At 52.8% G+C, this 14,797-nt stretch overlaps 1 protein-coding gene across 1 annotated transcript in view; it reads right to left on the bottom strand.

The window, feature by feature from the left end:
• Positions 1-14,797, bottom strand: part of LOC309566071 (pre-mRNA-processing factor 39-like) — a 120,780-nt gene that overhangs the window by 45,904 nt on the left and 60,079 nt on the right. The window lies entirely within an intron of this gene.

Genomic DNA, 14,797 nt, shown 5'->3' with positions numbered 1-14,797 from the left:
GGAAGGCCAACACTCTCGACACCGAGTAAGAGCGAGGGGAGAACCCCCTGGACTCACACCAGGCGAAATAAGCCTTCCAAGAACGGTAACAGATTTTACCAGAGGAGGTTTTCCTAGCCTTGACACGGGTAGGGATGACCTCAGAGGAGAGACCCCTGTCTCTCAGGACCTGGCTTTCAACAGCCATGCCATTAAAGCCAGCGACTGTAAAGCAGGATGGAAGAACGGACCCTGAGACAGGAGATCTTCCCGCAGAGGCAGTCGCCACGGAGGTGCCACTGCCAGGTGAACGTACCAGGACCGGCGTGGCCAGTCCGGAGCCACCAGAATCACCAGGTGCGGTTCCGAGGCTAACCTGCGGAGGAACCTGGATAGCAACTGAATCGGAGGAAAGACATACATCAGACGATACTGGTGCCAAGGGGCCACTAACGCATCCGAGGCGTCCACCAGCGGATCGCACGTTCTTGCCACGAACCTTTCCACCTATCGGTTTAGCCGAGATGCGAACAGATCCACGTCCGGGGATCCCCACTTCGCACACAGCATTCGGAAGACCTCCGGGTGTAGGGACCATTCCCCCTGGTCCAGGGTCTGGCGGCTCAGATAGTCGGCCTGCCAAGTTTCCACACCCGGAATGTGAACCGCTGAGATCGCCGGGACATGAGTCTCGGCCCAAGCCAGAATGTCGGTCACCTCCCGGGCCACCCGAGCACTCCTGGTTCCCCCTTGGTGGTTGATGTAAGCCACCGCGGTAGCATTGTCCGTCTGTACCCGGAAAGGACGGCCCCGAAGACGGTCCGACCACTGGAAGAGACCGAGTTTAATCGCTCGCAATTCCAGCACAATTATCGGGAGGGAGGGCTCCTCCTCCGACCAAGTGCCCTGGGCAGACAGGTTGCCCAGGTCTCCACCCCAGCCCGACAGGCTGGCATCCGTGGTAATCACTGTCCACACCAACAGACGGAAGGACTTGCCTTCCGCCACTGATGGGGACTGGAGCCACCACAGAAGAGCCAATCTGGTCCGACAACTCAATGAGACACTCAGATCCAGGGACTGAGGCAGTCTGTCCCACCTGGCCAGGATCCCCGTCTGTGAAACTGAGCAAAGGGTAACGCCTCGAAGGCCGACACCCTCAACCCCAGGCCCCGCATACAGGTCCTGAGTGACGAGGACGGTTGGTCCCTGAGGGACCTGAGCTCGTCCTGCAATGGTCTGGAGCTTGTCCTCCGGCAAAACACCTTTGCCTGAGCAGAGTCCAGAATCATTCCCATATAGGGAATAGGACGCACTTTGCCCCCCTTCCTGGGCACCGTGAACAGATTGGAATAAAATCCCCGAAACCTGTCCCGATGAGGCACCGGGACAATCACCCCCTGAGCAAGAAGGTCCTACGCTTGATGCAGGTCCTGCCGACTCCCAGGAGGCAAGCGAAGCTTTGAGGGAAAGAATCTGCCCGTCGGCTGGGAAAGGAATTCGATCTCGTATCCTGATTTCCTGAACCCACCTGTCCGAAATCCGGAGCAGCTAAGGTTGGAGGAAACCGCGCAAGCATCCCCCCACCCCTGAAACGGGTGAGGGCGCCCCTTCAGGCAGAGTCGGACTGACCCGCCGAGCCGGCATTGCCCGACTCCTGCTTGCCCGCCCAGGGCTTCTTCTGGTTGCCCTGGGCCTTGAAGGGCTTGCCCTTGGATTGGTTCCGAAAGGACCCCTGAGTGGATCGAGATGCAGAACCCCGCTTGGTTGGAGGAAACCGCGCAAGCATCCCCCCACCCCTGAAACGGGTGAGGGCGCCCCTTCAGGCAGAGTCGGACTGACCCGCCGAGCCGGCATTGCCCGACTCCTGCTTGCCCGCCCAGGGCTTCTTCTGGTTGCCCTGGGCCTTGAAGGGCTTGCCCTTGGATTGGTTCCGAAAGGACCCCTGAGTGGATCGAGATGCAGAACCCCGCTTGCCACAAAAGGACTTGTTCTTCGGGTTCTGGGGCAGCAAGGTGCTCTTGCCCCCCGTGACGCCTTTCACCAGGGTATCCAACGCCTCGCCAAAAAGGCGAGAACCAGCATATGGAAAATCAGCAACTGTTTTCCGCGACGACTGGTCAGCCGACCAGCTCTTCAGTCATATCAGTCGCAGGTTAAGTACCGAGACACTAGATAGGCGTGCTACTAATGGAACCTCATTTAAGGCCGCATCACACAAATACATGATTCCTTGGTGGATTTGATCCACCATTTCCAGCCGGGCAGGCGGAACATCATCAGACACGAGGTTGCTCCGAAGCACCTTAGTCCAATCAGCCACCGCCTGAGCCACCAAAACGGACGCGAAAATGGGTTTGAGCAAGGAGGCCGCCACCATATAGGAATGGCGGGCTAGAGACTCCAACCGCCGGTCTGTGTGGTCCCGGAAAACCGGGGAATCCTCCGTAGGAATCAAGGTAGCCTTGTTTAACACAGCCACGGTGTGATCCAACTGTGGAGACACACACCATCGTGATTCCGTAGCCGGTGCAAAGGGATAAAGCAATTTGAACTGACTAGGCACCAGAAATGGACGTTTTAAAGTGCGCCACATTTCATTAACAGTGTAATGAAACTCAGCTGGGCAGGGAAAAACCTGCGCCGACTTGCGGGTCCTGTGCGTCCCAAATGAGGACACAACGCCCGGAGGACTGGGCTCATCCTCCAAATGTAGTGTTTCCTTAACAGAAACAATTAATTTATCCATGGTCGCCCACTCTTCAGGCGACCCCGGGGAGGAGGTATCAACCCCCTCCACCTCTGCCTCCCCCTCAGACCCCAGCGGGTCCAAGGATGAGCAGGACCCTGAAAAGGGCACGCTCACAGCAGCCATATCACCATCTGAATCAGAGGAGAGAGACAATCTGGGCCTCTTTTTCGCAGCACATTCAGCCATCAGCACTTCCATATTTGACACCAAAGTCGCCACTACAGCGGCCAAATCAGGTCTCAGAGGGGCCACAGGAGAACTGGGGACCCCCACTAGAGCTGAGGGGAATTTGCTGTCCTGAGAATCCATTGCCCAATGTGACAAAAAAACAACAGTGCAAAAAGTTTGTACTGTCCCTTTAAGATCGCTGCGGAGTGCGCAGCCCACCGCTACAGCGACAAAGACCTCCAAACAGGAGAAGAAAAAAACTGAGCCAGAAACGACAATACAGAAAGATATTGAGAGCGATAACCTGCAGAGCTCCGCAGAGTGTTGCCACCGATGTCCTGCTTCAGAGGAAAAGGAAGTGCTGCTAGAGTAGGCTGAACTTATAGGCTGCATGACTCAGGGAAAATGGCTGCCCCATAGGATTACATGGAAGGCTCCGCCAAAATGGCCGCCGAACATGCGGTCGGAACGATCGTTCTGCTACCGCAAAATGGCGGCGGATGGCGCCAAAAACAGCATGTACTATCGCCCATAGAGAAGCCAAACATGCCTGCCCATACTTAAAATGGCGGACCACGCGGTTTCACCCGCTGCAGTCGCCACACACACCAAAGTGACACAGGGAAGAGGACCCCCAAAAACACACAGCACCGCAGTGCATGTACAAGCGATTCCCGCAGGGACCGCATCAGGGAGTCACACAGGCACAGACATGGGGAACACACAGCAACACAGACTGCCACCCCAGACAGAGGCCCCACACAGAAGTACTTACCTGTACCAGATGGCGTGGGGAGCCTCTCAGTACGGAAAGCCGCTGTCCTCATCTGACAGGGAATGCCGTTAGCCAGGGACATTGCACTGCAGGATCGCAGGTGCGTCCAGTGAGGTAGCCACCTCACGGCTGCATCCCTGCTGCGAACAGGGATGGGTCGTTCATAATGCCAGGGCGAACCATAGCTGAACGCTCGATGGCGGGCTGGGGGTCCATCTGACCCTCTGCCCCAGAGACCCAGGGCGGCCAGTCCGAATCCCAGCACCGCATGAATCCATCTTCTTCCGAAGAGTCGACTAAAACTAAAGCTGACAAAATAAACAGCTAGTAAAGTAAGCAAAAACTGACATTTTCAAAGAAAATCAAATAAAAGATTAGATAGGCTGAGACTGTAGCCCCAGCACAAGGAAGCCTAACTAATCCTGACACTAGGCAGATTGAAACTGAGTTGGGAGTGGTCACTGCAGGGGGGTATTGACCAGATGGGACAGCCCCCATGGGTGTGTATATGCAAATGTCTTTTTGTTTTTGACTAAGTCTATATGCCTAGCTACTCCTGCGGAGAGGAAGTCAATACCCAACAGTGATGACTTAGAGGCGGCGGCGACTGTCGGAGGACGTAAGAGAAACTGGATTTTTGTCTTACCGTAAAATCCTTGTCTCTGATGTTCATTGACGGACACAGCAACAGATCTTCATTGGTCGAATGGGTTATGCTGCGCTTCCTAGCAGTAGGATACTATGCGGAAAAGGGTTAACAAAAGTTAACAGAACTTTTAACTACGCCCATGGGGCAGTCCTAGGTAGTATACTCCCACTTCCTGCTCTAGGATTCAGTTTTGTTTGTGTCCGTCAATGAACATCAGTGAAAAGGATTTTACGGTAAAACAAAAATCCAGTTTTCTCTTTCGTTCATTGACGGACACAGCGACATATCTTCATTAGTCGAATGGGACGTCCCAAAGCAGTATCAGCATGAGGGGTGGAACAAACACAGCAAGAAAAAACAAATCCCAACTGGGCTAAACATAGCTAACCAGGTAACCCAGGAGCTCAACCAGGAACAACTGGAGCTCACATACCAGAAATAAACACCTCAAGAGAGAGAAGTCTCTGCCACCGCGGCCTGTAAAACCTTGCGGCCAAAAGTAGCATCCGCAGATGCAAAAATATCCACTCTGTAACACTTATTTAATGTGTGCACAGATGACCAAGTGGCCGTTTGCAAACCTGAACCACTGGTGCCTGATGGCGGAAGGCCCAGGAAGGACTGAGCGCCCTAGTAGAATGCGCCACAACAGGGAAAGGAGGAACCTGACCCTTAATGGAATAGGCCTGCACCACCGTCTGCCTGATCCATCTTGAAATGGTTGCAGCAGACGAAGCCTGTCCCTTACGAGTACCCTACATAAGAATAAACAAGGCGTCCAACTTCCAAATAGACTCCGTCGCCATCAAGTACACCCTAATGGCCCGAACCACATCCAACGAGTGCAACGCAACCTCCTTGGAGTGCTTAGGCTTAGTACATAACGAAGGCAACACAATGTCCTCATTCAAGTGGAACCCAACACGACCTTATTAAGGAACGATTGACAGGGACCAAGCACAACCTTGTCCCGATGAAGCACCAGATAAGGCGATGGACAGGACGCCGCAGCCAACTCCAAGACCCTGTGTGTGCAGAAGTAATTGCCACCAAGAAGGCCACTTTCTGTGACAAAGTAAAGGAATTTCATGAATATTCTCAAATGGCGGCCTTTGGAGGACCGGCAGTACTAGATTGAGGTCCCACGGAGGCACGAGGGACCTCCCTGGAAGAGCCAAATGACAAACACCCTGCACGAATGTGCGAACCAAGGAATTCATGGCCAACGGTCTTTGAAAGAAAACTGCCAAAGCCGAAATCTGACCCTTAATGGTGTCCAAAGCTAAACGTTGAACAATACCTTTTTGTAAAAACTCCAGAAGACATTATACAGAGAAGGAGCAGGGGAAACTTCCCAGAGACTCACACCAAGAAATATCTGGATTTTGTCTTACCGTAAAATCCTTTTCTCTGATGTTCATTGACGGACACAGCGACATATCTTCATTAGTTGAATGGGTTATGCTGCGCTTCCTAGGAGTAGGACACTATGCAGAAAAGGGTTAACAAAGTTAACAGAACTTTTAGCTACGCCCAAGGGGCAGTCCCAGGTGGTATACTCCCACTTCCTGCTCTAGGATTCAGTTTTGTAACAAGCAGTGTCAGAAAAATACATAACCCAACTCCACAGAGAGGTGGGTGCTGTGTCCGTCAACGTCGACGGACACAGCGACATATCTTCATAAGTCGAATGGGGCGTCCCAAAGCAGTAATAGCATGAGGGGTGGGAAATGAACACAGCAAGAACAATTAACAGGCTAAACATAGCCAACCAGGTAACCCAGGAGCTCAGCTAGGAACAACTGGAGCTCATCTGACAAAAAATACACCCTCAAAGAGGGCTAATTCTCTCCAACAGCGACCTGCAAACCCTTACAGTCAAAAGAAGGCATCCGCAGATGCAAACCTGCTCCGCCTTGCAAACCTGCACCACTGACGCCTGATGATGATAGTCCCAAGAGGCACTAAGCGCCCCTATAAAATGTGCCATAACATGGAAGGAGGATCCTGACCCTTAATGTAATAGGCCTGTACCACCGTCTGGCTATCCATCTGGAAATGGTCGCAGCAGACACACCCAGCCCCTAACAGAATACATCCGTAAGGACAATTAGGGAATCAGATTTTTGGAATGACTCAGTCATCGTCAGGTACACCCTGATTGCACGAGCCACATCTAAAACAGTGTAAGGCAAGCTCTTTTGGGTGCTTAGGCTAGGAAACGAAGGACGGTAACATGTCTTATTTAAATGAAAACCAGAGAGGTCTTTTGGATGGAACGACTGACAGGGCCAGGGCACCACTTTATCTCCGTGAACCATTAAGTAAGGTGAACGACAAAACAAGCTGCCAGCCCGGACACCCTACGTGCAGAAGAAAAAGCCACCCAGAAGACCACCTTCTGGGACATGTAAGCAGAGGAATCTCGTAAATATTTTCCAGCGGTTAATGAAGAACCGACAGCACCAAGATGAGATCCCAAGAGGGCAATGGAAACACACTGGGACAGACAAGTGGCGAACCCCTCGAACAAAGGCGCGAACCACAGAAAAAACATAGCCAAAGGACGATGAAAGAAACCACCAAGGCAGAAACCTGGCCCTCGGTGGTACCCGAGGCCAGACACTGCTCCACACCACGTTGGGGGAAGACCAAAATCTGAGTCACCGAAAAAAACCCGGGGTGAAGTCCAAGAGATTCACATCCGCAAAGTACGCTCTTCAAACGCGATGGTATAACTACCTAGAAATAGATTTACTAGCTTACAGCAGCGTGGCAATCACCGATTCAGACCACCCTCTAGCCTTCAACACCTGGCTTCCGACAGCCAAGCCGTAAAAGCAAGCGACCATAAGGCAAGATGGAAGATTGGCTCTTGAGCACACAGATCTCTTCTAAAAGGAAGTCTCCAGGGAGCATCGTTGACCAACCGTATAAGATCTACGTACCAAAACCGGCTAGCCAGTCTGGAGCCACCAGGATGGCTGTAATCCCTTCTGCCTTGAGTCTATGCAGGAGTCTTGGCAGAAGTTCTAGAAGAGGAAAGACGTATATCAGACGATACTGGTCCCAAAAGAGCCACCAGTGCATCTGTGGAGTCGGCCAGAGGATCCCAAGATAGTGCCACAAACCCAAGCACCTTCCTTTAGAAAATGAGAGGCCAACAGGACCACCTCGGGAGTACCCCACCGGAGACACAACTGATGAAACACCTCCGGAAGAAGTGACCAGTATATTGTTTGGCAGTCTGGATTCTTCCAGAGTCCAGACCCCCTGAGCACAAACTGTGCCAAAAAACGCCACACCACTCGGACAGGCCGGTATCCGTGGTGATAACAATCCCGTACAAGGGACGGAAGATTTACCTGTCAAAGTGCCGGAGAACGAAGCCACCACCATGTCAGCTACCCTCTTGTACCCCGGCTCAACAGGATCAGAGTGTCTAGACACTGTGGATTCTTGCCCCATATGACAAGAATCTCCCTTGCAGACGTCTCCTGTGGACAGAGTTTAGAACTCGTCCCATGGGAGGAACACCCTGGTTGAGGCCAAGTTCAGAGCAGACCCAGATAGTCCAACTAGATGGACAGAACTAGAGCCAAAGCCTGGAAATTTAATTTTCAACCAAACTCCTGCAGAGTCCCTACAGTAATCACCTGGTTGTCCTCCAGAGCAGTCGGAGACTCTGCTTGCAGAAGGAGATCATCCAGATACTCCAGTATCGCAATCCCCCACTGGCACAACAATGCCAACACCAGGGCCAGCACTAGCGAAAAACCCGAGGGGTTGAGGTGAGACCTCTTGATAATGCGCCTCGCCCACGACAAGTGGAGGAAACGCGGAAGACCGACATATCTTAGAATATGAAGGTAAGTGCCCTTAATAGCCATAGAGACCAGAAGATCCCCCTGATGTAGGGATGCCACTATCGCACGAATAGAATCCATTTGAAACATCTGTACCCGCACAAGGCGGTTCAAAGCTTAAGGTCCAAAGTTGGACGTACCTACAGCACCTGGTATTCCCAGGCGGTCTCCCATCCAAGAACTAACCAGGCCCGACCCTGCTTAGCTACTGATATCAGACGAATGGGAACTGCAAACATGAAACAATATTCTGAGACAGGAACAATCACCCTTCATCGTAGCAAGGCTTGCACCGACACGAAAAGACCTTGCAGGTGGTCTGGGAAAAAAGGCAGGTTGGAAGGAAAGGAGAAGACCGAAAACTCTATCTTGTAGCCGGACCGAAACAGCTCGTGAGCCCACCTGTCTTGAAACAGGGAGATCCACGGGTCTGGAAAAAGGCGAAGACGTCCTCCCCCACCCGAGATGTGGGTGAAACCGTCCCTTCAAGCCGAAGGGATGTTTGTCTGCAGGTCTGGAAGGCCCAGTCGGCATACCAGACCAGACCCTCATGGAACCTCCGGAAGAACCTTCCAGGGAGGCTCCGAACAGACGATTCCCCACCAAGGGAAGATCACACAAGGCCATCTGGAAAGTTTGGCCCGCAGACCAGCATTTTAGCCATATAGTGCGCCGAAGGGTCATTGCTGTCACAGAAAGCCCAGAGAATTAAGGGAGTTGCATCCAGAGAGGCATCACAGACTAACTGCAACTCTTGGACCAACTAGTCCACCAGCTCCGCAAAAGCAGGAGTAATCTGTTCCCCCTCCAGATCCTGGCGCAAAGCTTGCCCACTCAGGAAAGTCAGGGACACCATGCACTGGTGAACACCAGACGAAGGACCAAAGCGGCCACAGAAGACGTGAAGGACCAAAGTCTCGGCTCCCCCGTCAAAAGGATCTTTTAAACCGGAGACTCTTCCATCGGGAATAGGAATGAATTATTCAGTCTGGAAACCTGAGAGTCCACCATAGGTGAGACTGCCCACGTACTCAACAGAGACTCTTCAAGGGATGTCTATTGAAACACTCAGACACAGCTATATTGCGTTTTGAACAACTCCATTGAGTCGCAACAATTTTGTTACGGTAGGCGGGAAAAGGGAATACCTTTACCATTTAAGGTGATCTGCTGCTCCCCCGCGGGGACCGGCGCCTCTGACGCAGCAACAGCTGCATCCCCCATGTTTAAAGTTTCCTGCACCGATACAATCAGTGCATCCACCTGCACGAGCATGCAAAAACAGTGCAGACACAATTTCTGAAATCTCGCTGCACCAAACCACAAGGTACGGCGGTACCCTGCATTTTTCTGGCTGCGAACACATGCGTGTTTGCCAGCTGCGTCTGGGAACTATTAGGATCTAATGGCACCGCCATGCATCTGCAGAAGGCAGCTGCAGTAAAAAGAGGAATCATCCTCACCACAGAGCACCCGAAGTGCTTGGACGCAGACCCAGTAGATTCGCTATATGCTAAGCTCACCCTGGGAACATAACAGGCAGGGAAGGTCACCGACAAGTCCCGCAAGGAGACACCGGCTAAAGGTCCACAAAAGGACCACCTATTAGACCTAAAGGTCGCGCACCATAAAGGACATAAAAGGACATAGCCTCCTAGAAAGGGGAGGGGGGGCCCGCCGTGACCCAGACTTGCTCAATGGCTCCCGTGTGCGATTCGGACAGCCGGTCAGCAATAACCACATCCACCCCCTCTACTGGAGCAAGTGTCAAAACCAGCTCCTGCCTCACCCAAGGAGGAGGGGGGGGAAGGAGAGGGGGGGGAAGGAGAGGGGGGGAGGAGAGAGGGGGGGGGAGAGAGGGGGGGGGAGGAGAGGGGGGGGAGGAGAGGGGGGGAGGAGAGGGGGGGAAGGAGAGGGGGGGGAGGAGAGGGGGGGAAGGAGAAGGGGGGGGAGGAGAAGGGGGGGAAGGAAAGGGGGGGAAGGAGAAGGGGGGGAAGGAGAGGGGGGGGAAGGAGAGGGGGGGAGGAGAGAGGGGGGGAAGGAGAGAGGGGGGGGGAAGGAAAGGGGGGGAAGGAAAGGGGGGGAAGGAGGGGGGGGCGTGGGGGTAGGTTAGGGCCAAAAGACCACCGTGGCTGTTAGAGGGGCTGGGGGGAATGGAAGGGAACCCAGGGGTCTGACCATCCCAAGGAGGGGCCCACATCCACCCTGAGGGACCACAAAGAGAGAGGGGGGACACTACTTACCACACCATGGAACCGGGTGGGCACCACTCTGGGCAAACCCCACCTCCCCATCTTAGAATGGTGGATGCTGCGGGCTAGAGGTACGCTGCGACTCAGGCCACGATTATCGTGTGTATGCTGCGTCTCAGGCCGCGACCATCGTGTGCATCCTCGCGAGTTGTTTCACTCGCAGGTCAGTCCCCGTCCAGGTAGGAATATGTTGCAGCTGACCTAGCGTGGAGCTGAGGCCTGCACACGCTCGCTGGCCAGACTGGAGAGACCTTAAGGATCTAGAATATCCAGTCCATCGCCCAGTCTGGCAGTTTATTGTAGTTCTCACAGGAACCAAATTGATTGTAGTTCTCACAGAAACACAAAATAATAAAAGACGAAAAACATTCCAGAGATCCCAGCAAGGAGCTAGGTCCTTACTCCTGACTAGGCATAAAAAAACAAAATCCTAGAGCAGAAAGAGGGAGTATACCACCTGGGACTGCCCCATGGGCGTAGCTAAAAGTTCTGTTAACTTTGTTGACCCTTTTCCGCCTTACTCCTAGGAAGCGCAGCATAACCGACTAATGAAGATATGTCACTGTGTCCGTCAATGAAGAGAAATATGCTTTCAAAACTATATGGTAAATTTTTCGAGAGGTAGATTTTCTAGCTCTTAACAGAGTAGGAATCAGATTCCAATAAAACCCTATCCTTCAGTACCTGGCTTTCAATAGCCAGGCCGTTAAAGCCAGCGACCGTAAAGCAGGATGGAAGATCAGTCCTTTAGACAGAAGATCTTCCCTGAGAGGAAGCCGCCAAGGGGCGTCAGCTATCAATCTTACCAGGCCCGCGTAACAGGACCAACGAGTCCAGTCTGGTGCCATCAGAATCACTGGAATCCCTTCTACCGCGATCCTGCGCAGAAGTCTCGGCAGACGTATTGGAGGAATTGCATAAATCAGACCATACAGGCCCCAAGGGGCCACCAGAGCATCTGCCAGAAGATCCCAAGACCTCGCAATGAATCTCAGAACCTTCTGTTTGAGATGAGAGGCCAACAGGTCCATATCTGGTGTCCCCCACCGAAGACACAGTTGATGAAAAATTTCCGGGGTGAAGAGACTATTTTCCTGGACACAGAGCCTGACGACTTAGGTAGTCTGCCTGCCAATTTTCCACCCCTGGAATGTGCACTGCCGATAGTGCCGGAACAAGACATTCCTTCCATTGCAGAATACCGGCTACTTATTTTGCCACTAGGGCACTTCTGATGCCCCTTTGGTGATTGATATATGCCACAGCCATGGCGTTGTCTGATTGGATCCTCACCGGACACCCCCACAGAAGATCTGTTCACCGAAGTAAGCAAAGTCTGATGGCTCGAATTTCCAGGATGTTGATTGGCAGACTGGACTTCTCTGAGGACCAGAAGCCCTGGGCTGAATCCGTGCCCAGGACCCCCCCCCCCTCATTCAGACAGACAGGCGTCCGTAGTCACCACTGTCCAGAACAGTGGGAGGAATGATTTTCCTTGACTAAGTGCCCCGGGGGGCCGGAGCAACCAAAGCAGAGAACCCCTCGCCACCCGGCTCAACTGGATCAAGTTGTCCAGAGATTGTGGATTCTTGTCCCATTTTGTTAGAATCTCCTTTTGCAGAAGTCTGGTATGGAACTGAGCGAAGTGAATGGCCACAAAAGGTGGAGACCATCAAACCTAGCACCTGTATGCAGGTCCTCAGACGCTTGACGATTGGATAACAAGAGGCGAATCGCCCGCTGCACCTTCAAAAGTTTTTGTTTCGGGAGAAACACCCGGGCTGATGTTGAATCAAGAGTCAGCCCCAGAAAATCCAACTTGTTGGACGGAGTCAAGGCTGACTTCTGAAAATTCAGAATACAGCTGAACTCCTGCAGAGTTCTCACCGTGATGCACAGGTCCTCCTGCAGGACCGACGACGATTCCAACCTCAGCGGAAGATCGTCCAGGTATCCCAGAACCAAAATCCTACGTTGCCTGGGCAAAGTCTAACACGGGGGCCAACACCTTCGTGAACACCCGAAGAGCGGAGGCGAGACCAAAGGGTAATGCCACAAATTGATAGTGCTTATCGTCTATGGCAAAACAAAGAAATCATTGATTTCTGATGTAGATCGGAATATGAAGGTAAGCATCCTTGATATCGATGGAAACTAGAAAGTCCACCTGATGGAGAGAAGCTACGACTGATCAAATTGATTCCATTCTGAATTTTTGAACCCGCACAAAATAATTCAGGGCCTGAAATCCAGGATAGGCCGAACGTTCCCTTCCTTCCATGGGACCATGAAGAGGTTGGAATAAAACCCCTAAAAAGGTTCCGACTCTGAAACAGGGACTATCACCTTTTGTGACAACAAGTCCTGAACCGCCCCAAAGGGGCCTTGAAGACGATCTTTGGACAGACGCAAGTTGGAGAAGAACCTTGGCGGGGGCAAGGACTGAAACTCGATCTTGTAACCAGACCGAACCAACTCGATAACCAATTTGTCTTGGATGAACGAGATCCATGGATCCGGAAGGAAACAAAGGCGTCCCTCCACCCCTAAAACGGGTGAGGGCGTCCCTTCAGGCGGAGGAGGGATTCTCTGTGAGACCAGAGGAACCCGCCTTGGACTTGCCACCCAAGGGTCGCTTGGAACCCCCCAAGAAAGGTCCAGAAGGTTTTTGACCCTTTGTCCTGCGACCCCGTGGGAAGAAAGGGCTACTTGTGGGCCGAAAAGACCAGACCACGTTTGCGGCAAAACTCTTTATTCTTATAAACCTCAGGAAGCAAGGTACTCTTGCCTCCCGTGAGACCCTTAATGATCTCCTCCATGGAGGCTCCAAACAGATGGTCACCCACAAAGGGAAGAGCCGTCACAACCTTTTTTGAAGCTTGATCCGCAGACCAGCATTTCAACCAGATCATACGGCGTAAAGTCACCGCCGTCACCGATGCCCTGCAGGCTAACGAGGCTGCATCCAGGGAGGCATCGCAGATATATTGCAACCCCTGAATAATTTGTTCTGCCAGCTCCGCCATTTCCTGAGGGTGCTGATCCTCCTTCAAATCTTGGCGTAACAGCTTCGCCCACCCCGTCAAGGTCTGGGAAACCAAGGTAATGGCGAACTCCGGTCTCAGAAATTAATCAACCACGGTAAATAGATGGCGTACCAAAGCTTCAGCCTTCCTATCTGCTTGATCCTTAAAGGACGGAGCGTCCTCCACAGGCAATATTGTGGCTTTATTCAATCTAGAAACCTGGGAGTCCACCACCGGTGGTACCGTGGGTTTCTTTACCAGGGAATCTTCAAAAGGATATCACCTAGCGAAATGCTTAGGTATCCCGGCCATATGTTTGGGGAAACCCCATTAAATGGCGACAATGTCATCAAAATAGGCAGGGAAAGGAAATACTTTAGTCACTCTAAATGGCCATGCGGGTGCCAATCTGCACCGGCGTGGCCGACGCAGCTTCCGCTGCGTCCTCCATTTTTAAAGTTTCCCGCACTGATACAATCGGTGCCTCTACCAGCGCTTTTTCCTGCACCAAGGTGGAGGAAGAGGAATCATCCTCACCTGTCGGAACACTCGAGGTTTGTGGATGCAGACCCCGTGGGACGACTAACATCCGCGGCAGCCATATCAGCCTCAGATTCTGAGGAGGCAGATGAAACAAGCGAGGACAGCGGGCGCTTTTTGGCAGGCCTCTTTTGTAGAACCATGTCCACTTTTGACACTAAAGATTGTAGGACCGCCGTCATGGCTGCAATGGCAGAGTGGGACCCGAAGACCCCCCCCTCTGAAAGTGGGTTTGGTAGTGAGACATGTTTGGCCGGGTCCATCCTGGTGCCGCAATGGGAACACAGTGAGAATTACAACAGAACTGTAAATAGTAATAAAAACCCCAGCAATACTGATGCCTGTGGGACAACAGGTCCCAGAACACTGCAAATAGCCCGACCAGCCCTAGGACTCACCACCACCCACGTCGCCGCAGCACAAGGAGCGAGGAAGAGGCGCCAATCTCTTGTAGCACGACGCTCTGAGTGAGGAGCGTCTGTGCTGTCCCCAGAGGCTGCCCGCCATCTAACACAATGCGGCTACCATAAAATGGCCACCACGCATGCGTGGTAGCTCCGACCACCGCCGGTATCTGGGAAAACGCCCGCTGCGCATGCACGGTAGCTCAGACCACCGCCAGTCAACAAGAAAATGGCTGCTGAGGGGCCGCACATGGTGGGAAATGGCGGCGCCTGCAGGAGCGAAGCGCACCGTCCTACCCCCTCAACGAGCCCGCCCATTGCCAATGGTCTTTGAGGGACCCCCAAGTACTGTACCGTACACCCCGCCCCACAGAACATAGCGACCA

This window comes from Pelophylax lessonae, assembly GCF_965119305.1.
Source record: "Pelophylax lessonae genome assembly, chromosome: 10".
NCBI classification, from domain to species: domain Eukaryota; kingdom Metazoa; phylum Chordata; class Amphibia; order Anura; family Ranidae; genus Pelophylax; species Pelophylax lessonae.
This window is presented reverse-complemented; position numbering and strand designations above follow the sequence as displayed.